The sequence below is a fragment of the Rhinoderma darwinii genome, chromosome 1 (assembly GCF_050947455.1).
Source record: "Rhinoderma darwinii isolate aRhiDar2 chromosome 1, aRhiDar2.hap1, whole genome shotgun sequence".
NCBI lineage: Eukaryota > Metazoa > Chordata > Amphibia > Anura > Rhinodermatidae > Rhinoderma > Rhinoderma darwinii.
In genome coordinates, this window is record NC_134687.1 from 620,563,124 (window position 1) to 620,589,641 (window position 26,518).

Here is a 26,518-nt window from a genome sequence, read left to right on the forward strand (position 1 = left end):
TGTGTATATATGCGTGTGTGTATATATATATATATATATATATATATATATATATTTATAGCAAAAAAGCAAAGGATTGGAGCAGCACTGTGAACAAATGCCTGACTAGGCTGGTGCAAAGCTTCAAAAATAAAGGAGTGACCTCTACTTATGTGTTAGATATCCAAAAAAGAGAACGTGAAGCAGCACTCAAATAAAGAGAATTTATTCATCCAACATGGAACTACAACGTTTCACCTCCTATATGAAGGCATTTTCAAGTCTTGTGGTTCCATGTTGGATGAATAAATTCACTTTATGTGAGTGCTGCTTCACGTTCTCTTTTTTGGATATATATTTATATATATATATATATATATATATATATATACTGAACTTGGTTCTGGTGCTTTATTTATGTACTGAGCTCGGTTCTGGAGCTGTATATATGTACTGAGAATGGTTCTGATGCTGTATATTTGTTTAGAGCTTTGTTCTGCTGCTGTATATATGTAATGAGCTTTGTTCTGGTGCTGTATATAGAACCATATCGCTTGTAAACTGTACAAATGCTTTTATGCTCGAGTTACACAAAAAAAAGGTGTGAAAAAAAATGACACCTCATTGATTGGTAGAGAAAACAAACCAGGTGGAGGGTGAAGGAGATGTCGGGAGAGAGGTTCGGGGGGGCGGCAAACTGAATCTTTGCCCTGGGTGCTGGAGAACCTAGCTATGCCGTGTAGCGTCCATGGCCAAAGGCCGTCAGGTTTACTCACCTCCCGACGCCCATAGCCATGGATCTGTGAGCGCTGGTCCCCATCTCCTTCCTATGAGACGCCAGCGCTCACTTCCGCTCCGTTCTGCTGTGTCCCATAGGGTGCGCGCGCACGCTCGTGCCGCGCACATCAGGAAACAATCATCATTATAAACCACATGATTCCCTGGTCTATAAGAAGGCCCCAGCCCTTCTGATCCTTGCCTGAGCGTTGTTAGTTTATTCCAGTCTGTCTTGCAAATGGTCCCTTAGTGTTTCCCGTTACAGTTGTTACCCGTGCCCTGTTACCTGTTCCTGTATCCCGTACTGTTCTTGTTCCTGTGCCTACTAGTGTTGGAGTTGTGTCTACTGCACCTGCTGTCGTTTGCCACGTCCCGTGTCTTCTGCCACACCCAGTGTCTTCTGCCACATCGGATACTGCCCGCCACGTCTGGCGCTGCTTGCTGCACCGGTCTCCATCCGTGTTGAAGCCTCAGCCACTGTCTAGACTAGTTCAGGTACCCAAGCATTACTATCTACTATTGACTTTCATATAGACTGTGACCTGGACAGCTGCCTCTCCGCGACAGCAGAGCGGCCTAGTGGGTCCGCATACCCTGTGACCGTGACACGCCTCTGGGTCAATCAGTGTGTTTTGTGCACCTTAATAAACAGTTTTTATTAAAAATTTGTTTTACTTTTTGAGATACAACTGCTATGTATTCTCTTTACAGAGCAGGTATATAATTCGCTATTACCTGAATCCATCAGTCCCGCGGACCTAACGGGTTCAGTGTCAGCGGTTCCTGCGCAGAATCCACCTTTAATCTATCACATTTAAGTTCATAATTTAAATGGGATAAATTACAAGTGGATCCTACAGGTCAGAGACACGCAGGATTTGCTGTCCCTGTACCGGTCAGTGCCATGGACCTGATTGGAGCAGGATTTTGCGCTAGATACAGCTGCTCTGTATAGAGACTACAGAGCAGCTGTATTTAAAAAAGTCAAACAAATTTTTAATTAAAACTATTTATAAAGTTACACCAAACACAATGACTAATTTGTTTATTAAAAAAAGAAAAAAATGTCCTGCACAGGTGTACATATAAATGGCTATAACTTTTTTATTTGTTGGGCTAACTACGTGATTTTTGCGACGGTTTTTCCATAGACAATGCAGGTTTTTTTTTTAATCGTTTTTATACACCCCTTTTTTGCTATTTTAGAATTTTTATTCATAAACTTTGAAAATAATAGTAAAAAAATAAGCTTTTTTACGTTTCAGCTATTTTTTTGGGTAATAACATAGTTTTACCCTAAAATAGACCTTTTATTTGTGATCATCATTGTCTACCGTAAATTTTAATATATTACATGTCTATATTAGCGTTACAAAAATGATTGGCAGGGGGGAAAGTTTTTTGTTTTTTTTGGTGGGTATTTTATGTGTATTTATTATTAATTTTTTTTGCACTTTACTTTACTATTTTTTTATTACTATGGTCTGTCCCTCAAAGGTCAAAAAAGACCTTTGGGGAACTTTATATATTTTTTTTCTTTCTTTTACACCATGTTTCTGCACAGCAGCCCCAGTTACAGGGGAAATCAGCCCTCTCATAGTGACGATTGTAACTAATAGGGCTGTGCTGGGTCTAGTAAAACCCAGCAGCAGTCTGTCACTAACGGCACCCGGCGATCATGTGACCAGCCACATGATCACCGGGAGGAATAGAGGGCAGCGGCGCAGCCGCTGTCTCTATTCCTATACACAGCGTTCATTGAGAACTGTGTACAAGAGATCAGAGAAGACAGAAGCAGCGATAGCTGCTTCTTTCCTCTCCTCAGGGTCCCCAACATTCAGCTGCCCGATCGCGCGGGCAGCAAGTTAAAACCCGAGCCGTAAAAAGTCTATGGCTCGGGTTTTAAGGACCCTGACCGCTGGCCGTAAAAACACAGCCAGCGGTCGGGAACCAGTTAAACAGCCCCAGCTGTACCCATTATCCTATTTGGCCCCCTCTACTACCACAGATAATACTATTATGTGATCCGTCTGCCGGGTTTGAGTGACACATCATAAGTTTTAATTGGTTGGGGTCCTGCGTCCTGTTAATCCATCAATCACTAGAAGGAAAGGGGTCCCTGGCAGAACAAGCAATCTCTTGACCGGTGAATGGGATAACTTGCTCCTTTATTAAATAACCAACCTAAATAAATACTCAGAGACATATGTTGGAATAAAACTCTGCCCAAGGCGATTTATTAATTACAACCTCTCTGTACATCCGTATAGATACCCCAAACACGTTAGCCAGCCATATAACATAACCTGTTATCCAAACCAATCACAAATTAACATAAATTAACAAAATTAAAATTTTACCCAGAAGGGAATGGTCTTCATGCCCCACCGAGTTTATAACTGAGTGAGCATGCGCTCAAACTCTCTTTTTTCAGCCTACCACACCCCCATGCTGACTAACCCCCGCCTTGACTAAAAACCACACAACCCCCCAATCCCAATATCAGAATAGCCCAATTCAAGCTACTCCATCCCATACAATCAGAACCAATAAACAGCGTAAAGCCCACCACACAAAATACAAATCATAAATTAACACCAATGTTCAGCCGTAAGTTTGCATTTCCACTTTCTTTCCAGTTATTATCATCCTTATTTTTTTTTATTATTTATTATTTTATTTAGAATTATTTTTTTTTAACCCCTTCTCGACCCCTTCTCGACACCCCTTCTCGACATACGGCGTATGCCAGATGGGGGAATATGGAGCGGGCTGAGACCGCTCCATAGAGCGAGTGTGTCGGCTGTGTGTTACAGCCGACACTTCCGGGTAACGAGTGGGATCCCGTTCGAGCGCGATCCCGCTTGTTTAATCCGTTAAATGCCGCTTTCAATAGCGATCGCGCCATTTAAATTACTAAAAACAGGGGCGACCCCCTGTAACGTCCCAACGGCCCCCCTGCGGTGAGATCGGGGGGAGCCGTTGGTTGGCACGGCTGCCTGGGGGCCTGACGAAGTCCCCCAGGTTCACCATCTTTGTACTCTTATGAAGCTCTGCCTCCGGCAGGGCTTCATAGGAGACTGTCAGAAACGCGATAAACTGCAATACCTAAGTATTGCAGCATATCGTGCAAGCGATCTAACGATCGCTGGTTAGGGTCCCCTAGGGGGACAAGTAAAAAAAAGTAAAAAACAGTAAAATAAAGTTTTTTTTTAACAAATATAAAAAAATAAAAAAATTAACCGCTCAAAAAAAACCCCTTTTCCCATTTTCCCTCAAGCACAATGTAAAAAAAATAAAAAGCTAACATAACTGTTCCATCGACGCGTCCATAAAAGTCTGAACTATTACAATATATCATTATTTAGTCCGCACGGTGAACGCCGTAAAAAATAAAATAAAACCATCAGAAATGCTGTTTTTTGGTCCCTTCTCTCTCAAAAAATGAAATAAAAAGTGATCAAAAAGTCTGACGTACCCCAAAATGGAACAAATATAAACTGCAGCTCGCCCCACAAAAAATAAGCCCCCACACGGCTAAATCGACAGAAAAATAAAAACGTTATGGCTCTCAGAATCTGGCGACAAAACTCAAATTTCATTTATAACAATCAGTTTTTTCCTTGTAAAAGTAGTAAAACATACAGAAAACTATATAAATTTAATATCACTGTAATCATATTGGCCGGCAGAATAATGTTAACATGCCGTTTCTACCGTACGGTGAATGCCGTAAAAACAAAACCACCCAAAAGGTTGAGGAATCGCTGTTTTTTTCCTATACCACCCCACATATATTTTTTTTCTTGTTTCCCACTACATTATATGGTACAAGAAATGGTGCTGTGAAAATCTACAACTCGTCCCGCAAAAACAAGCCCTCATATGTACCTGACTTTCTCATACCTCCGAAATGTCCCGTATTCAGCGGGACAGTCCCTGCGGTGTCCCGCTGTCCCAGGCGGCCGGTGGTATGTCGCGGTATCAACTGTATCTGCATCCTCAGTACATAGATACAGTTGAACCCTGCTTCAGCATTAGTAGAGAGCGAAGGAGCAGAAGGAGCGCCTCCACTCGTCAAGGACTCCCCGACCCAGCTGGAGCGTTGCCGACACTCTGGCCGGGTATTCTGTTCCTAGAGGGAAACCCTGATGCGACTGTGCATATATGGACAGTGACTTCAAGGGCTCCTCCTGGAGCAGAATCCTCTGCAACAGCGCTGCCGACGCCCTATCCAGGGATTGTTCCTAAAGGGAACCACTGACATCACTATCCATATATGGATAGTAACGTCAGTGGCTCCTACAGGAGGCGAATCCCCAGAGAGAGCGTTGCAGACGCTGTGGCTGGGAAATCCGCTCCTGGAGAAGGCACTGGCGTTAGGGGCTGGAGCAGAATCCCCTGCCAGAGCATTGCTCCAGAAGAAGCCCCTGATGTCACTGTCCATATATGTTTGCAACGCTCTGGCAGGGGATTGTGCTCCAGGAGTAGCCCCTGACGTCACTGTCCATATATGGACAGTGATGTCAGTGGCTCCTCCAGGAGGAAATCCCCAACCAGAGTTTTGCAGACACCCTGGCCAGGGATTCCGCTCCTAGAGAAGGCACTGGCGTTACACATCATATATGGACAGTGACGTCACTGGCAACTATTGGAGCAAAATCCCCGGCCACAGCATGGCAGATGCTCTTGCTGGGGATTCCGCTCCAAGAAGGAGCCACAATGGCGCTATCTACAGGAGGATAGTTCTGTCTTCAAGGGTGTTTTGGCACTGTCTACATGGGCACTGTGTCTCTATATAGGGTCAATATCTACAGGGGACACTGTGGTGCTATCCACATGGCAGTATCTACGTGGGCACTGGCACTTTATATGTGGGCACTGACAATAGGGGCAGCTAAGGCGTCATTATACTGTATGGGAGTACCGGAGGTGGAATTATACTGTACAGGGGGCAGCAATGGGCCATTATACTGTAAGGTATCAGCTAAGGGGGCATTATACTGTATAATGGCAGCTAAGGGGGCATTATACTGTATGAGGGCAATATACTGTATAAGGCAGCTGTGGGGACATTATTTTGTATGCGGCAGCAATGGGGGCATTATACTGTACGGAGAAGCTATAGGGGCGATATACTGTATAGGGCAGTTGTGCGGACATTATACTGTATGGAGGTAGCTATAGGGCATTATACATATAAGCGCAGCTACGGGGCATTATGCTGTATGGGGCAGCTTTGGCGCATTAACCTTTTGGGAGCCGCTATGGGGCATTATACTTTATGGGGGCAGCTATGGGTGCATCATACTGTATGGGGGCAACTGTGTGGGCATTATACTATATAGGGGCAGCTGTGGGATTATTATACTGTATGGTGGCAGCTAGAGGGCATTATACTGTGTGGGGTCACTATGGGAGCATGACACTGTGTGGGCATTATACTATATGGGGGCAGCTGTGGGGTTATTATACTGTATGGTGGCAGCTAGAGGGCATTATACTGTGTAGGGTCACTATGGGAGCATGACACTGTGTAGGTTGTGTATAGGGGGAGATTTGGCGGGACTAGAGGCGTGGCTTAAAAGAAAAAAAATTGCTGCTAAACGCATTAGTTTTCCCTTTTCGCGATACTTGAAAGTTGGGAGGTATGACTCTCTTAATCTGTACGTGTAAGAGCTGGGTGACAACTAACATGGCTGCCATATAGCTCCTACAGGAAGGGGTTGTCACCCAAGTTTTCAAGACTCCTGAATGGTAAAAACAACAAAAAAGCACCAGTGGATGTATCTCTGTATTACTACATAGATTTGACTTACAGGGTCCTGGGAAAGCTGGGTGCGGCCCCTGTGGGAGGAGTAACGGCGGCTATACTGGTTGTCACCTCACTAGTTGACAGCTCAAGGACCTGTAGGTGCTCTCCTCCAGCTGTGGTGACCCTACAAGTACCAGCATGCACAAACTTCTATACCATGACTATCCCCAGCAGTGGCCATTACTCACCTACGTGCCTGGACAGCCCCAGCTCCTCATTGAGTCACTGGCAGATGATGGCAGGCATGGGTCTCGCCTGCCCGGGATCATCACACGCCACTCGTTACCCTGCAGTTGTCACCGGAGCTTCCAGGTCGCATCCCGTCTCTATGACGACCGGCACCACAGCGACCGTTAACAAGGCCACAGTGTACTGGCTAGCTGGCTATATTACCCTAGTGCCCCACCTGCTGTCAGGTGATGTCCAGTACTCCAGGAGGTCAGATAACTTCAGCACTCCTGCTGTTATGAAACTACAACACCCAGCATGCCATGACAACTACAGACTTCATTTGCCAGGCAAAGGCTGTCAGGGCATGCTGGGAATTGTAGTTTCACATCAGCTGGCGTGCTGCAGGTTACTGACCCCTTAATTGTTTATAAATCATATAGTAACCTCCTGTCACATTATAATATAACTACAGTCACTAATGTCACCTGTCAGGGTGAATTTTGATGGGGCACGTGACATTTGAATATAAGGCGATGTTCACACACTGGCGTAATGGTTTCTGCTTATAATGGCGCTGTAATGTTTCCATCGTACGACAGATCAAAATTGTGGCCTAAAAAAACCCCACTGAATTACACTGGGGTCAATATGGCTTCTGTTGAGGTTTACGCCAATGTGACGGCACAGAAAGAACGCCGCATGCTGCGCTATTTTGCCCTCAAAAGGGGCGGAAACCTTGACCGATTCCCCGAAAAGAACACCGAACGAGGAAAGTGAATGTTACACTTTTCTATAATAAATAATTGTAATCAATACTGATTGTTATCTGGGCTTCATATGTTGCGGTACTGTGCGCACGGTCAAAAATCAAGCACGTTTTACCGCCAATTAAAATGGTTTTGCAATGCAGTTGTGTCCACCCCGGCATCAGCTGCTGCAGAACCTCATTATACAGATCTCAGCTGCTGCAGAACCTGATAATACACATCTCAGCTGCTGCAGAACCTCATAATACACATCTCAGCTGCTGCAGAACCTCATAATACACATCGCAGCTGCTCCAGAACCTCATAATACACATCTCAGCTGCTGCAGAACCTCACATAACACATCTCAGCTGCTGCAGAACCTCACATAACACATCTCAGCTGCTGCAGAACCTCAAAATACACATCTCAGTTGCTGCAGAACCTCACAATACACATCTCAGCTGCTGCAGAACCTCACAAAACACATCCCAGCTGCTGCAAAATCGCACAATACACATCTCAGCTGCTGCTAACCTCATGATACACATCTCAAATGCTGCAGAACCTCATAATACACATCTCAGCTGCTGCAGAACCCCATAATATACATCTCAGCTGCTGCAGAACCTCATAATACACATCTCAGCTGCTGTAGAACCTCATAATACACATCTCAGCTGCTGCAGAGCCTCATAATACACATCTGGGCTGCTGCAGAAACTCATAATACACATCTCAGCTGCTGCAGAACCTCATAATACACATCTCAGCTGCTGCAGAGCCTCATAATACACATCTCAGCTGCTGCAGAACCACATAATACACATCTCAGCTGCTGCAGAACCTCAAAATACACATAAGGGTGTTACATATCAGTCAGTGGTGAACAGGAATCTCCCACTTAGGCTTTATACACACGTTGCGTAATTTGATGCGGAAAATACGCATCTAAACCGTAAGAAAGCGCAGGAATTTTGCTGGTAAAAACTGCACCCAATTGCGCATTTTTCGATGCGGTTTTTACGTTTTAATGCTGCTGATTTTGGTAAGTTTTTCCTTAGAACTAGGCAGATACAATTTGCAAGCGGAAAAGAAAGATAAATTGACATGCTGTGGATTTTACGCAGCATGTACATGAGATTTTCGCACGCAAAACCCAAAGTAATATGCATCGTGTGCATTGAACCTTAGGCTTCATACACACGTTGCAAAATTCATTCTGAAAAATTTGGATCAAAACCGCAGATAAACGCAAATAAAATTTGAAATTAAAACCGTTGTTAGGTGCTGTTTTTACTTCCGACGTGGAAATATGCGGATTATATCATTTCAACGACGGTGATGCAAAATAAATTAACATGCTGCATGTGTATATATATATATATTGTATTATAACAGAAGACATCTTTCCATTCCGCTATATGGAGTCATTATTTGGCCGAAAGTAACATGGCCGCCTGACTCCAATGATATCACAAAGCTAATATCAGGGTTGGAGGTCACTTAATATTAAACAGGGTGTGGTCACTGCAGTGATGTCACAGAGCTAATATCAGGGTTGGGGGTCACTTATTATGACAGGGTGTGGTCACTGTAGTGATGTCACAGAGCTAATATCAGGGTTGGGGGTCACTTATTATGAGAGGGTGAGGTCACTGTAGTGATGTCACAGAGCTAATATCAGGGTTGGAGGTCACTTATGAGAGGGTGAGGTCACACTCACATATGATGTCATAATGACACTCACATATGATGTCATAATGACAAGAAGTTATATAAGCCCTGAGCACGGTGACATCAGCGCAATTTCCTGAGTTGATGCTTTTGCTGACACTTCATTTTGGTTCCGGAAGAGCGATCTAGTTTGTATTACACATCTAGTGTTTACTTCCCGAGTATCTTATTGATCCTTGATCAAGGCCCAATAACACCGGGGCCACCTGAGAACATAGTTCTCGAATTTTCCATCAATCCAGCCTCAAGTAACTAAGCCATGAGTTCCCGAGAGCTGCGTCAGCTGACTGCTGACAATGATGCATGGCTGAGCCGACCTGAAAATCAAGGTAAGTGACATGTTTGGGGAGAGATAGACAATATTCCCACCCTGTAGGAACTTTCCTGGGAGGGGTTATCCCTGGGGTCTGTTGGGCAATGTTTTAGTTAGACAGTGCATTTTCCAACTTTATTTATTTTCCTTGGGGGCGGTTTTACCTTCAGCCCAGTTCCACCCCTGCCTTGTTACGTCTATACTCAGCAGCTTTACTCAGACCATAGTTGAACTGATCTTTGCAAGGGTTCCCCTCTCCCTAATTCCCATAACAGCAGCAGGGTCCGTCCCTATGACCCAAAAGTAATTGATAAAATTATAATAAATTATAACCTCTTTATAGGTCAGGCCATTATTATACAAAGACTCAGGTCTTCCCAAAGAGAACAGGGAAGACCTCCTACCATAGATGATGTCACTGGGAGGAGGGAGGGACGGGTCAGAGTTCCTCTGCGGCGCAGGGGACAAGAAGAGAGCAGGGAAAGAAGCCGCTCTCCACTAAGACCCGTCCCAGCGGAGCCCTCCAGAATAACAGGAGAGAGCAGCAGGGATGACGGCCGTCAAGCAAGTGGATCTGCAACCAGCACCACTGGATTTGTATTCAGACGGCCAGTAAAAAATTGTGTAGTACCGTGTTAGCCAGAGACAATATGAAATGTTAAATACTTTTGTGTTCCACTCCACCGCAGACCCATAGAGGTACCAGCTCCGAGCAGACCTCCTGCCGTGATGACACCACCGCAACAGGCAATGCCACAGGCGCAGCCACCACCTGCACAAAACCTGCCTATGCAGGGAAGACGACAGCCTAGGCCCAGAGGGAGAGCGCTGCAAATTCAGAACCTCCCAACAAGGAATATATTATCTCCAGAGGAGACAGAGTCATGTGTCATCTGCATGACTGAGTATGAGACCGGGGAGCTGGTCACAGTGCTACCATGTACCCATACCTTCCATCAGGGCTGCATCTCTACCTGGCTCCGCACCAACCCTCAGTGCCCCCTGTGCCGTAGCCACTGCTTCCAATGAAGCACCAAAAACACAACTTAAAGCTTCAAGAAGGAGAAGATCATGGCGCTGGCAGGGGAAGAGAACATCTTGTATTCATAGGAACACTGATCCCATCATGTGCGGTGATCCTGATAACTGCGACATCTCCAGACTCGGATGTTGTCATATATTCCATCCATTGTCAAATTTATACTAATTATAAAAACTATTTACTATCTTTATATCTGGTGTGTAGAGTTATTATTTACTAAATATATCATAATACACCACAGCTGCTGCAGGACCTCATAATACAGAATACACACCACAGCTAACACAGAAGGTCATACTGCACACCTCAGCTGCTGCAGAACATCATAATACAGAATACACACCTCAGCTAACGCAGAACATCATAATACACACCTCTGCTGCTGCAGAACTTCATAATACATACCTCATATGCTGCAGAACCTCATAATACACACCTCAGCTGCTGCAGAACCTCATAATACACATCTCAGCTGCTGCAGAACTTCATAATACATACCTCAGCTAATGCAGAACATCATACTGCACACCTCAGCTGCTGCAAAACTTCATAATACATACTTCAGCTGCTGCAGAACCTTATAATACACACCACAGCTGCTGCAGAGAATCACAATACAGACCACAACTGCTGCAGAACCTCATAATACACACCACAGCTGCTGCAGAGAATCACAATACAGACCTCAGCTGCTGCAGAACATCACAATAGATACCTTAGCTGCTGCAGAACACGATAATACATAATACACACCACAACTGCTGCAGAACCTCATAATACACACCTCAGCAACTGCAACATTTTATTAAAAGAATGATCGTGCTACATATCACTCAATGGTTAAAATTAATATCTCTCTACTCTTTAGAAAGAGGTTCTGGGACAGAAGAAAGTGATGTCATATCTGAAAGTGGTGTCATTCCATATGCTATCACTTTATAAGATAGGAATACCCCTTTAAAGTTCACATAATGGCTGCGAGCCTTGAGTATAGTCGGCTATAGTAACGATAGTTAGAAACAATCCGACTTACTGTTACGCCTCATGCACACGACCGTGCGTGCCGTCCGAGTTATCCGAGGAAAGATAGGACATGTTCTATCTTTCCTCGCATCAGAGACTCAGACTATTTTTCCAAGAAACCGAAACACCCGCTAAAGTGAGTGGGTCCGTGAAGACTATCGGGTGACAATTAGATGCCGTCAAAAATGGCCCGAGTGGCACAACGGTTGTGTGCATGAGGCATTCTGGTTTATGTACACAAGCCATTTTTTCTTAGCCACGAAAGAAATCCGCCTTAAAAAACAGAGAAATGTCCTGCAGCCTATCAGTAGACACGGGTTAATTTACAACAGGCACAGAATACAGACTGCATAACATGGTGACCTGTATTCTGCACAAAAGCATGGACCCAAGGCCGACCTGTATGGGAAAACCAACTTTTTACACTAAGTATTTTATTCATATGATCAGCCTTCCATGCTCCAGATCTTGAGAACCGTAAATTGTCTGTTCTTCCACAAACATAATTGTAAAAATCTCAGCTACCACTTGTCACCACTAGGGGCCGTTCTGTATACAAATGCATACAACTCCTATAGACTTGATTAGAAGCCACATACAGATCGCCCTCTAGCGGTGGCAACAGGCGGACAACATTTTTACAAGTTTTTGATTGCCGAGGAAAAGAGGAACGATGCTCTGTAGTAAAGAAATGGAGCATGGTAGAGAAAAATGTGTAACAGGACGTATATTTTATGCAATTTTTCTGAATGATGTCCACTGCGATTTTACCAATAATCAGACTCCAGATTCATCTTGAATTCCACAATGATATTAATTTACTAGTGGCTGGTGCAAGCAAGTAATATACAGGTTGTACTCCATTTGTAGTAGTAGTAGAAGTAGTAGTAGTAGTAGTAGTAGTAGTAGAAGTAGTAGGAGTAGTAGTAGTAGTAGCTGTAGTAGTAGTAGTAGTAGTAAGTGGAGTAAGAGGAGTAGTAGTAGTAGTAGTAGTAGTAGTAGTAGTAGTAGTAGTAAGTGGAGTAAGAGGAGTAGTAGTAGTAGTAGTAATAGTAACAGTAGTAGTAGTAGTAGTAGTAGTAGTAATAGTAACAGTAGTAGTAGTAGTAGTAGTAGAAGTAGTAGTAAGTGGAGTAAGAGGAGTAGTAGTAGTAGTAATAGTAAAAGTAGTAGTAGTAGTAGTAATAGTAATAGTAGTAGTAGTAGTAGTAGTAATAAGAGGAGTAGTAGTAGTAGTAGTAGTAGTAGTAGTAGTAAGAGGAGTAGTAGTAGAAGTAGTAAGAAGAGTAGTAGCAGAAGTAAGAGTAGTAGAAGTATCAGTAGTGAGAGGAGGAGTAGCAGTATTATTAGTGAGAGAAGTAGGAGGAGTTGTAGGAGTAGTAGTAGTAGTAATAGTAATAGTAGTAGTAGTAGTAGTAGTAATAAGAGGAGTAATAGTAGTAGTAGTAGTAGTAGTAGTAGTAAGAGGAGTAGTAGTAGAAGTAGTAAGAAGAGTAGTAGCAGAAGTAAGAGTAGTAGAAGTATCAGTAGTGAGAGGAGGAGTAGCAGTATTATTAGTGAGAGAAGTAGGAGGAGTTGTAGGAGTAGTAGTAGTAGTAGTAAGGGTATGTTCACACGGCCTATTTACGGACGTAAATCGGGCGTTTTTGCCCCGAATTACGCCCGAAAATAGCGCCTCAATAGCGCTGACAAACATCTGCCCATTGAAAGCAATGGGCAGACGTTTGTCTGTTCACACGAGGCGTATATTTACGCGCCGCTGTCAAAAGACGGCGCGTAAATAGACGCCCGCGTCAAAGAAGTGACCTGTCACTTCTTTGGCCGTAATTAGAGCCGTTATTCATTGACTCCAATGAATAGCAGCGCTAATTACGCCCGTAATTGACGCGGCGTTCAAGCGCCTGCACATGCCGGTACGGCTGAAATTACGGGGATGTTTTCAGGCTGAAACATCCCCGTAATTTCAGCCGTTACGGACCCCCGCCGTGTGAACATACCCTAATAGTAAGAGGAGTAGTAATAAGAGGAGTAGTAGTAGTGGAGTAGTAGTAGTACTAGTAGTAGTAGCAGAAGTAGTAGTAGTAGTAGTAATAGTAGTAGAAGGAATAGTATTAGTAGGAGTAGTAGTGGTAGTAGTATTGGTAAGAGTAGCAGTAGTAGTCAGGGGCGTAACTAGGAAAGACTGTGCCCCATAGCAAACTTTTGACTGGGGCCCCACTCCCCTGGGTATCACACAACCCCCCCTTGTAGATAGTGCCTCCCTATAAATTCCGCCACACAGCGCCCCCCTATAGATAGCACAATACAGCCCCCCTGTAGATAGCGCCATACACAGCCCCTGTAGATAACGCCTTACAACCCCCCCTGTGGATAACGCCATACAACCCCCCTGTGGATAACGCCATACAGCCCCGCCCTGTAGATAACGCCATACAGCCCCAAACCCCCTGTAGATAACGCCATACAGCCCAGCCCTGTAGATAACGCCATACAGCCCCAAACCCCCTGTAGATAACGCCATACAGCCCAGCCCTGTAGATAACGCCATACAGCCCCACCCTGTAGATAACGCCATACAGCCCCAAACCCCCTGTAGATAACGCCATACAGCCCAGCCCTGTAGATAACGCCATACAGCCCAGCCCTGTAGATAACGCCATACAGCCCCACCCTGTAGATAACACCATACAGCCCCACCCTGTAGATATCATGCAGCCCCCCTGTAGATAACGCCATACAGCCCCTAACCCCCCTGTAGATAACGCCATACAGCCCCGCCCTGTAGATAACGCCATACAGCCCCAAACCCCCCTGTAGATAATGCCATACAGTCCCGCCCTGTAGATAATGTCATACAGCCCCCCTGTAGATAACGCCATACAGCCCCCCTCCCTGCAGATAACGCCATACAGCATCGCACTAAAAAAAGAAAAAAAACTGCCTATAGTTTGTCCTACAAAAAAAGATGTATCCCTATCCACAGGATAGGGGATACAGGTGTGATCGCTGGCAGCGATAAGGAGAACGGTGGACCGAAAGTCCCCCGAAGTTCTCCATGAGAAACCTCAGACTTCTGGGGTCTGCTCAGTTGAATAAAAATGAAAGGAGCGCTGGTCACACATGCCCACAGGAGTGATCGGTGTACAAATCATTTCTATGGAGCTGCCGACTTTGTCATGGAGAACTTCGGGGGACTTTCGGTCCCCCCTATCTCCTTATCGCTGGGCGTTCCAGTGATCACACATGTTTCCCCTATCCTGTGGCGTCTCGCTGTAGCAGCCATAGCGGCTGCTAGCGGAGCCTCCGACCATGGGGGTGGGGCGTGACGACGGGCGGCATGGGCCCCCTCGGCTGCTACAGCTGTAGTTACGCCACTGGTAGTAATAGTAGTAGTACTAGTAGTAAAAGGAGTAGTTGGGGCTGTCCAGGCGCGTAGGTGAGTAGTAGTCAGGGCCGGCCTTAGGAGAGATGGCGCCCCGTGCGAAATGATCTTTCTGACCCCACCCCATCATTTTTAAAAAATGCACCATAAAAAAATTATAATGCCCTTTTATTGCCCCCATACAGTATAATAATAATATTTAATAATATAATATATTACAACCCCTTCAAGGACACAGTATTTAGTCCTCTAATTGTGCCCATAGTATTACAGTGAAGGAAATAAGTATTTGATCCCTTGCTGATTTTGTAAGTTTGCCCACTGTCAAAGACATGAACAGTCTAGAATTTTTAGGCTAGGTTAATTTTACTAGTGAGAGATAGATTATATTTAAAAAAAAAACTTCAGCACTCCTGCTGTTATGAAACTACAACACCCAGCATGCCCTGACAACTACAGACTTCATTTGCCAGGCAAAGGCTGTCAGGGCATGCTGGGAATTGTAGTTTCACATCAGCTGACGTGCTGCAGGTTACTGTCCCCTTAATTGTTTATAAATCATATAGTAACCTCCTGTCACATTATAATATAACTGCAGTCACTAACGTCACCTGGCAGGGTGAATTTTGATGGGACAAATGACATATTTGAATATAAGGCGATGTTCACACACTGGCGTAATGGTTTCTGTTTATAATGGCGCTGTAATGTTTCCATCGTACGACAGATCAAAATTGTGGCCTATAAACCCCACTGAATTACAATGGGGTCAATCTGGCTTCTGTTGAGGTTTACGCCATTGTGACGGCACAGAAAGAACGCCGCATGCTGTGCTATTTTTGCCCTCAAAAGGGGCGGAAACCTTGACCGATTCCCCGAAAAGAACGCCGAACGAGGAAAGTGAATGTTACACTTTTCTATAATAAATAATTGTAAACAATGCTGATTGTTATCTGGGCTTCATATGTTGCGGTACTGTGCGCACGGTCAAAAATCAAGCACGTTTTACCGCCAATTAAAATGGTTTTGCAACGCAGTTGTGTCCATCCCGGCATCATCTGCTGCAGAACCTTATTATACACATCTCAGCTGCTGCAGAACCTGATAATACACATCTCAGCTGCTGCAGAACCTCATAATACACATCTCAGCTGCTGCAGAACCTCACATAACACATCTAAGCTGCTGCAGAACCTAATAATACACATCTCAGCTGCTGCAGAACCTCATAATACACATCTCAGCTACTGCAGAGCCTCATAATACACATCTCAGCTGCTGCAGAACCTAATAATACACATCTCAGCTGCTGCAGAGCCTCATAATAAACAACTCAGCTGCTGCAGAACCTCATAATACACATCTCAGCTGCTGCAGAACCTCACATAACACATCTCAGCTGCTGCAGAACCTCACATAACACATCTCAGCTGCTGCAGAACCTCATAATACACATCTCAGCTGCTGCAGAACCTCATAATACACATCTCAGCTGCTGCAGAACCTCAGAATACACATCTCAGCTGCTGCAGAGCCTCATAATACACATCTCAGCTGCTGCAGAGCCTCATAATACACATCTCAGCTGCTGCAGAACCTCATAATACAAATAAGGGTGTTACATATCAGTCAGTGGTGAACAGGACTCTCCCACTTAGGCTTTATACACACGTTGCGTAATTTGATACGGAAAATACGCATCAAAACCGCAAGGAACCGCAAGAAATTCGCAGGTAAAAACTGCACCCAACTGCGCGTTTTTTGATGCGGTTTTTACGTTTTGATGCGTAAAACGGTGCGTGTTCATGCTGCTGATTTTGGTGTGTTTTTCGTTAGAACGAGGCAGATACAATTTGCAAGCGGAAACGCAGCATGTACATGAGATTTTCGCACGCAAAACCGCAAGTAATACGCATTGTGTGCATTGTGCCTTAGGCTTCATACACACGTTGAAGAATTCAATACGGAAAATTCAGATCAAAACCGCAGATAAACGCAAGTAAAATTCGAACTTAAAACCATTGTTAGGTGCTGTTTTTACTTTCGACGCGGAAATATGCGGATTATATCATTTCAACAACGGTGATGCAAAATAAATTAACATGCTGCATGTGTATATATATATATATTGTATTATAACAGAAGACATCTTTCCAATCCGCTATATGGAGTCATTATTTGGCTGCAAGTAACATGGCCGCCTGACTGCAATGATGTCACAAAGCTAATATCAGGGTTGGGGGGTCACTTATTAAGACAGGGTGTGGTCACTGTAGTGATGTCACAGAGCTAAAATCAGGGTTGAAGGTCACTTATTATGAAAGGGTGTGATCACTGCAATGATGTCACAGAGCTAATATCAGGGTTGGGGGGTCACTTATTATGACAGGGTGTGGTCACTGTAGTTATGTCACAGAGCTAATATCAGGGTTGGAGGTCACTTATGAGAGGGTGAGGTCACTGTAGTGATGTCACAGAGCTAATATCAGGGTTGGAGGTCACTTATGAGAGGGTGAGGTCACACTCACATATGATGTCATAATGACACTCACATATGATGTCATAATGAGAAGAAGTTATGTAAGCCCTGAGCACGGTGACATCAGCGCCATTTCCTGAGTTGATGCTTTTGCTGACACTTCATTTTGGTTCCGGAAGAGCGATCTAGTTTGTATTACACATCTAGTGTTTACTTCCCGAGCTTCTTATTGATCCTTGATCAAGGCCCAATAACACCGGGGCCACCTGAGAACATAGTTCTCGAATTTTCCATCAATCCAGCCTCAAGAAACTAAGCCATGAGTTCCCGAGAGCTGCGTCAGCTGACTGCTGACAATGATGCATGGCTGAGCCGACCTGAAAATCAAGGTAAGTGACATGTTTGGGGAGAGATAGACAATATTCCCACCCTGTAGGAACTTTCCTGGGAGGGGTTATCCCTGGGGTCTGTTGGGCAATGTTTTAGTTAGACAGTGCATTTTCCAACTTTATTTATTTTCCTTGGGGGCGGTTTTACCTTCAGCCCAGTTCCACCCCTGCCTTGTGACGTCTATACTCAGCAGCTTTACTCAGACCATAGTTGAACTGATCTTTGCAGGGGTTCCCCTCTCCCTAATTCCCATAACAGCAGCAGGGTCCATCCCTATGACCCAAAACTAATTGGTAAAATTCTAATAAATTATAACCTCTTTATAGGTCAGGCCATTATTATACAAAGACTCAGGTCTTCCCAAAGAGAACAGGGAAGACCTCCTACCATAGATGATGTCACTGGGAGGAGAGAGAGACGGGTCAGAGTTCCTCTGCGGCGCAGGGGACAAGAAGAGAGCAGGGATAGAAGCCGCTCTCCACTAAGACCCGTCCCAGCGGAGCCCTCCAGAATAACAGGAGAGAGCAGCAGGGATGACGGCCGTCAAGCAAGTGGATCTGCAACCAGCACCACTGGATTTGAAATCAGATGGCCAAATGCCATTCCACTCCACCGCAGACCCATAGAGGTACCAGCTCCGAGCAGACCTCCTGCCGTGATGACACCACCGCCACAGGCAATGCCACAGGTGCAGCCACCACCACCACCTGCACAAAACCTGCCTATGCAGGGAAGACGGCAGCCTAGGCCCAGAGGGAGAGCGCTGCTAATTCAGAACCTCCCAACAAGGAATATATCATCTCCGGAGGAGGCAGAGTCATGTGTCATCTGCATGACGGAGTATGAGACCGGGGAGCTGGTCACAGTGCTACCATGTAGCCATACCTTCCATCAGGGCTGCATCTCTACCTGGCTCCGCACCAACCCTCAGTGCCCCCTGTGCCGTAGCCACTGCTTCCAATGAAGCACCAAAAACACAACTTAAAGCTTCAAGAAGAAAGAGAAGATCCTGGTGCTGGCAGGGGAAGAGAACATCTTGTATTCATAGGAACACTGATCCCATCATGTGCGGTGATCCTGATAACTGCGACATCTCCAGACTCGGATGTTGTCATATATTCCATCCATTGTCAAATTATTCCGAAATATAAAATTATTTACCATCTTTATATCTGGTGTGTAGAGTTATTGTTTACTAAATATATCATAATACACCACAGCTGCTGCAGGACCTCATAATACAGAATACACACCACAGCTAACGCAGATCATAATACACACCTCAGCTGCTGCAGAACCTTATAATACAGAATACACACCACAGCTAATGCAGAACGTCATAATACAAACCTCTGCTGCTCCAGAACTTCATAATACATACCTCAGCTGCTGCAGAACCTTATAAAAGTCCTCAGCTGCTGCAGAACATCATAATACAGATTACACACCACAGCTAACGCAGAACATTATAATACACACCTCAGCTGCTGCAGAACTTCATAATACATACCTCAGCTGCTGCAGAACTTCATAATACACACCTAAGCTGATGCAGAATTTCATAATACATACCTCAGCTGCTGCAGAACCTTATAAAAGTCCTCAGCTGCTGCAGAATATTATAAAACACACCTCAGCTGCTGCAGAACATCACAATACAGACCTCAGCTGCTGCAGAACGTTATAAAACCCACCACAGCTGCTGCAGAGCATCACAATACAGACCTCAGCTGCTGCAGAACATCACAATAGAGACTTCAGCAGCTGCAGAACACCATAATACACACCACAACTGCTGCAGAACCTCATAATACACACCTCGGCAGCTGCAACATTTTATTAAAAGAATGATAGTGCTACATATAACTCAATGGTTAAAATTAATATGTCTCCACTCTTTAGAAAGAGGTTCTGGGGCAGCTGGGTGTGTATATAAGAAATAATGTGCCTCTACTATAAAGTATAAAGAACATGAGGAGTCCCCTACGTCCTTGTGCTTTTCTATGGTCACAGGTGATCTTGGGCTTGTGTGCAGCGACCATGGAAACCCATTTTATGAAGCTCTGGACACACAGATCTGGTGCTGATGTCACTACTAGAAGCAGTGTGGATCTCTGTAGTGAGTGATATACCAGAGGACAGGGGATTTTTACACTCCACGATTCAGCACTTGGCGGCCCTGCTTTTTGAGTTTGCATGGTCCACCGCTTTGTATCTGAGCTGTCGTTACTCCTAAAAGCTTCTACTTTGCAATATTAGCGCTTAAAACTGAACTGGGCAGATCTAGCAGATAATAATAATAACACTTACAGGTGACCGGGGCAGATCTAGCAGATAATAAAACACTTACAGGTGATCAGGGCAGATCTAGCAGATAATAATAATAGCACTTACAGGTGACCGGGGCAGATCTAGCAGATAATAATAACACTTACAGGTGATCAGGGCAGATTTAGCAGATAATAATAATAACACTTAGGCCTCATTTACACGAGCGTGTGCGTTTTGCGCGCGCAAAAAACGCTGCGTTTTGCGCGCGCAAAAGGCATTTGACAGCTCCGTGTGTCATCCGTGTATGATGCGCGGCTGCGTGATTTTCACGCAGCCGCCATCATAGAGATGAGGTAGTCGACGGCCGTCACTGTCCAAGGTGCTGAAAGAGCTAACTGATCGGCTGTAACTCTTTCAGCACCCTCATCAGTGAATGCCGATCACAATATACACCAACCTGTGAATAAAAAAAAGACGTTCAAACTTACCATGAACTGCCTGCTTCCTCCAGTCCGGGCTCCCGGCCGTTGCCTTGGTGACGCGTCCCTCTCTTGTCATCCGGCCCCACCTCCCAGGATGACGCGTCAGGCCATGAGACCGGTGCAGCCTGTGATTGGCTGCAGCCTGTGCTTGGCCTGTGATTGGCTGCAGCTGTCACTTGGCCTGAATTGTCATCCCAGGAGGTCGGACTGGAGGAAGGAGCCGGGACTTATCGGTAAGTCCGAACTTCTGTTTTTTTTTACACGTATATGTATATGGCGATCGAAAGTCACTGTCCAGGGTGCTGAACCAGTTTAAGTCTTTGAGCACCGTGGGCAGTGACTGTCTCCTGACGTCGCGTACCCGAACATTTTTTGCCGGGTTCGGTCAAAACGAGTTCGGCCGAACCCGGTGAAGTTCGGTGCGCTCATCTCTAATTTGACACTCCGTTTGGATGTTTGTAACCAGAAAAGCACGTGGTGCTTTTCTGTTTACATTCATCCTTTTGACAGCTCTTGCGTGATTTTCGCGCATGCAACGCGGGACCGTCCGTGTGGCATGCGTTGTTTTCACGCACCCATTGAAGTCAAAAACGCACGATTATAGAACATGTCGTGAGTTTTACGCAACGCACTCACGCTGCGCAAAATTCACGCATCGTCTAAACAGCCCCATAGACTATTATAGGTGCGTACGACACGCGTGAAAAGCACGCGCGTCGCACGCGCGTATATTACGCTCGTGTAAATGAGGCCTTAGGGTATGTTCACACGATTAACAAAATACGTCTGAAAATACGGTGCTATTTTCAAGGGAAAACAGCTCCTGATTTATAGAAGTTTTTTGAGCAAATCGCGTTTCTCGCTGCGTTTTTACGGACATTTTTGGAGATGTTTTCAATAGAGTCTATGAGAAAATGACTCCAAAAACATCCCAAGAAGTGTCCTGCACTTCTTTTGACGAGCCGTCATTTTACACGGCATATTTTCACAGCTACACGTAAAATGACAGCTTCGTCTGCACAGAACATCGTAAGACCCATTGCAAGCAATGGGCAGATGTTTGGACGTATTGGAGCCGTCTTCTCAGGCGTAATTCAAGGCGTTAAACGCCTCCATTACGTCTGAAAAGAGGTCGTGTGCACATACCCTTACAGATGACCAGGGCAGATCTAGCAGATAATAATAATAATACTTACAGGTGACTGGCGCAGATTTAGCAGATAATAATAATAACACTTACAGGTGACATGGCAGATCCAGCAGATAATTATAATAGCACTCACAGGTGATCAGGGCAGATATACCAGATAATAATAATGATAATAGCACTTACAGGTGATCAGGGCAGATATAGCAGATAATAATAATAATAATAATAGCACTTACAGGTGACCGTTTCAGATTTAGCAGATAATAATAATAGCACTTACATATGACCGGGGCAGAACTAGCAGATAATATCACTTACACGTATATGGGAAAGATCTAGCAGATCTGAAATTTCATGAACCGAGTTGTGGTAAAGGTGGCATCCTACGACAGTGCCACGTGTAACGTCACTAATCTCTGCAGTATGACCCACACTACTAGCAATGTCTGTCAATGGCGATGACATGACTTCGTGCTTTATTTTATGCACCTTTTTGCAATTGGTGTGGCTGAAACACATGAACTCAATAATTGGAGGGGTGTCCAAAGTCTTTTGGCCATATAGTATGTCTGCCTTTGGTCGGCATCTTTCATGATCATTTGGGGCAGAAAAAGATATTAACAGAAAATGGTCTAAATAAAAGGTTCATTTTTGTGTATCTACTGACTTGTCAAATGTCATTAGTGGGGGCATATTATCTGGGACTGCACCATGGCTTGTTTGACCGCTATTTGAATGGGACTGTAATGCAGATACTCGGTAGAGTCCCAAAGATGGACCCTGTCTAATCCCACTACTGTTGTGGGGGGGTGGGAAATGCAGCAAAAATCGCTACAGATGCTTACTATTCATTACCCAGCATGCAATGCGGCCAAGAAAAAGAACCTCTTTTTAGATGGTCTCTCCAATTTGAATAAAAGAGGGGAGCCTAAGACTATCGTGTGACAATTAGATGCCGTCAAAAACGGCCCGAGTGGCACAACGGTCGTGTGCATAAGGCATTATGGTTTATGTACACAAGCCATTTTTTCTTAGCCACGAAAGAAAAACAGAGAAATGCCCTGCAGCCTATCAGTAGACACGGGTTAATTTACAACAGTCACAGAATACAGACTGCATAACATGGTGACCTGTATTCTGCACAAAAGCATGGACCCAAGGCCGACCTGTATGGGAAAACCAACTTTTTACACTAAGTATTTTATTCATATGCTCATCCTTCCATGCTCCAGATCTTGAGAACCGTAAATTGTCTGCTCTTCCACAAACATAAGTGGTAGCTGAGATTTTTACAATTGTCACCACTAGGGGCCGTTCTGTATACAAATGCATACAACTCCTATAGACTTGATTAGAAGCCACATACAGATTGCCCTCTAGAGGTGGCAACAGGCGGACAACATCTTTGCAAGTTTTTGATTGCCGAGGAAAAGAGGAACAATGCTCTGTAGTAAAGAAATGGAGCATGGTAGAGAAAAATGTGTAACAGGACGTATATTTTATGCAATTTTTCTGAATGATGTCCACTGCGATTTTACCAATAATCAGACTCAAGATTCATCATGAATTCCACAATCATATTAATTTACGAGTGGCTGGAGCAAGCAAGTAATATACAGGTTGTACTACATTTGTAGTAGTAGTAGAAGTAGTAGTAGTAGTAGTAGTAGTAGTAGTAGTAGTAGTAGTAGTAGTAGTAAGACGAGTAGTAGTAGAAGTAAGAGTAGTAGAAGTATCATTAGTGAGAGGAGTAGTAGTAGTATTAGGAGTGAGAGGAGTAGTAGGAGTAGGAGTAGTAGTAATAATAGTAAGAGGAGTATTAGTAGTAGTAGTGATTGTAGTAGTAGTAATAGTAGTAGAAGGAATAGTATTAGTAGGAGTAGTAGCAGTAGTAGTAGAATTGGTAAGAGTCACAGTAGTAGTCAGGGGCGTAACTAGGAAAGACTGGGCCCCATAGCAAACTTTTGACTGGGTCCCCCCCCCCCTCCCCTGGGTATCACACAACCTACCCTTGTAGATAGTGCCTCCCTATAAATTCCGCCACACGGCGCCCCCCTATAGATAGCACCATACAGCCCCCTGTAGATAGCGCCATACACAGCCCCCTGTAGATATCGCCTTACAGCCCCCCCCCTTTGGATAACGCCATACAACCCCCCTGTAGATAACGCCATACAGCCCCAAACCCCGCCCTGTAGATAACGCCATACAGCCCCACGCTGTAGATAACGCCATATAGCCCTGCCCTGTAGATAATGCCATACAGCCCCCCTGTAGATAACGCCATACAGCCCCAAACCCCCTGTAGAAAACGCCATACAGCCTCGCCCAGTAGATAACATTGTGAAGTCTCGTTCCCAGTTAGTCAGCCAGGTTTTCACCGAGTTGCGCGGGAAGAATTAAACCAGAAGCAGAGCTCAGGTAGAATATCCTCTCTTGATGAGATAGGAGCACAACAACTTTATTTAAAACAATGCAAAACTTATATAGCAAAAATGGCGTCAATTATCAGCATATTATCTCGTGACACCTCCAAGGTGCTAATTGGTTCTTGTTCAAACATTTTCTTATTTGTTCAGTAAGTTTGTGGGTTAATACTTCATGTTGCTTTTTTCACATTCCAGGGCGTTGTCTCATGCTCCGGCGCCATCTTGTGCCATCTTATCATACTACGTAGCATTATAGCAGAATATGATCTACTGAGAAGCTTTATGTAAGGATAGTAATGATTTTTGCAAGCACACAAATATACATAGTGGTGATCCTTCACAGTCCCCCCTAAAAATTATTATTATTATTATCCCTTGCTGCCCCTGAGCTAGTCTAGCAACCTACTGATCACTCGAACCAGGCGGGTAGGGGTTTTGGATTTCTTCACCAGTTTGAGACGAGCTACTCCTTATGAGTAACCCCCCTTTGTACCTGGACGATCCTGGTTCCTGAATGATCCTAACTTTCCCTACCTTTGGATTAATTGTTCTGATAATACACAACTGTTTTAAGGGGAATAGCGGATTCTGCGTCGGTGTAGAGATCTTTTTCCTCTAGGCAGGTTAAAGCAACATCAGGAATCGCCTGGTCAACAGTCTATGTGATAAGTTTTCTTACACAAGGGACCACACAACATGCAATTACCAAAAGAATAATGATTATTATTAAAATAATGACCTCTACTTGTGCAAGGGCACTCTTCCAGTCGGAAAACCATTTGAAATACTGGTCCCAAGGATTATTTATTCCAGAATTCTGCTTAAGTTCAGCTGACAAGTTCTCCAGTTTTTTAATTGCCATAGTAGTTTTACCGTTAGGGCCGGTGTTATCGGGAATGTATGTACAGCAAACTCCTTTTACCATAGCGCATACACCTCCTTTCTCGGCTAGAATCATATCTAACGCTAACCTATTTTGGAAAGCCATGGTTGTAGTGGGCCCTAACTGGTCTGCCAATCCCTGTAATGCGTCACGAGTGTAATTGATATAGCGTTGTTCGTTGTAATAAAGGTAATTTATCCAATCTACCTTCTTGTTCACTGTAATTATTGGGAGTATGGATTCAAACCCTGCTGCCACTTGATCACATGCTTTGAACTCATCTGGGACCCCCCTTGGTACTCCAATCGCATCTATATATACACATGGGGGTCAAAACTTCCTTTGGGGGATTCAGACCGCTTCTGTCGGTTTAATATATGACTGTTACTTGACTGTTCATGATGAGTCTCGGTCATTATGTGAAATGGCATAATTACTTTAGCTAAGGCACACTGCCCTATCCAGTTGCCAGTTAATTTAGTCCTTATTTTTAAATCGCCACATATCCAGCAAATATCTCCTAAAGATAGTACCTGTCGTTGCAGCTTGTCTGAAGTGAGGGAGCTATAGCTAGCGCAGTATCCATTGGTAAAGTTACCTAAAAACCGACCGTTGGCTTGGGAGCCAGTGAAACAAGTATAATTACCAGGGTATACAGTTATCCCTTGCACTGGGCGTGGAGCCTTACTAGTGATTGGGTATTCCTCCTTCCATTTCTTACATTTAGTATCATTGGTGGTTTTATTCGTATATAAACTTAGAAAACACTCATGCGTATTTTCGGGCAATATCAGGGGTACCATCCCTAAATGGGGTCTGGCTCCGGCGCACACATAGCAGTTGGATTTATTTGCAGTGTTAGCCGTATACTTCACCCATTCCAACCAGAGGTTGGTGTCACTGAACCCAGTTTCAACGGCCATGGTATCTTTGAAAGTTGGGTCTGCTATAGCCATCATGTCCCTGTAATTTTCCTTAAGTGTCTTGATCTGTGGTTGTTAACTGTTTTTGGGTCGCCAATCAACATTGTTGTTCATATCTTGCAACTTGAATTTACCCATTATGCCTCTCCCCAATTTGGCTGAGCCCAGCACATAGATGCCCTCGTCCACTTTACTAGGGTTTTCTATTGTGAGAGTGAGGGGCTTATTGCTTCCGACCCTACCGCGTGGTGAACACTCTCCGCTTTTACGAAGAGTCATACGGGTCAATAGGGATTTGCCATTGGAGTCCCTTCTTGACTGGGCACTACTAGGTTTGTATGCCCAATCTGGACCAGTGTTCCACCCGACTGCCCCCCAATATCCACAATCCGCACCCCAGTATTTATCCGTGACACATATGTATGGACCAACCCTTCTGTACTCGCTACAACTCCAGGCCTGATCTACTATGCACAACCCCATCACTGAACAATAGTCGAACTGGTACACCGCTACATGGGTGTTA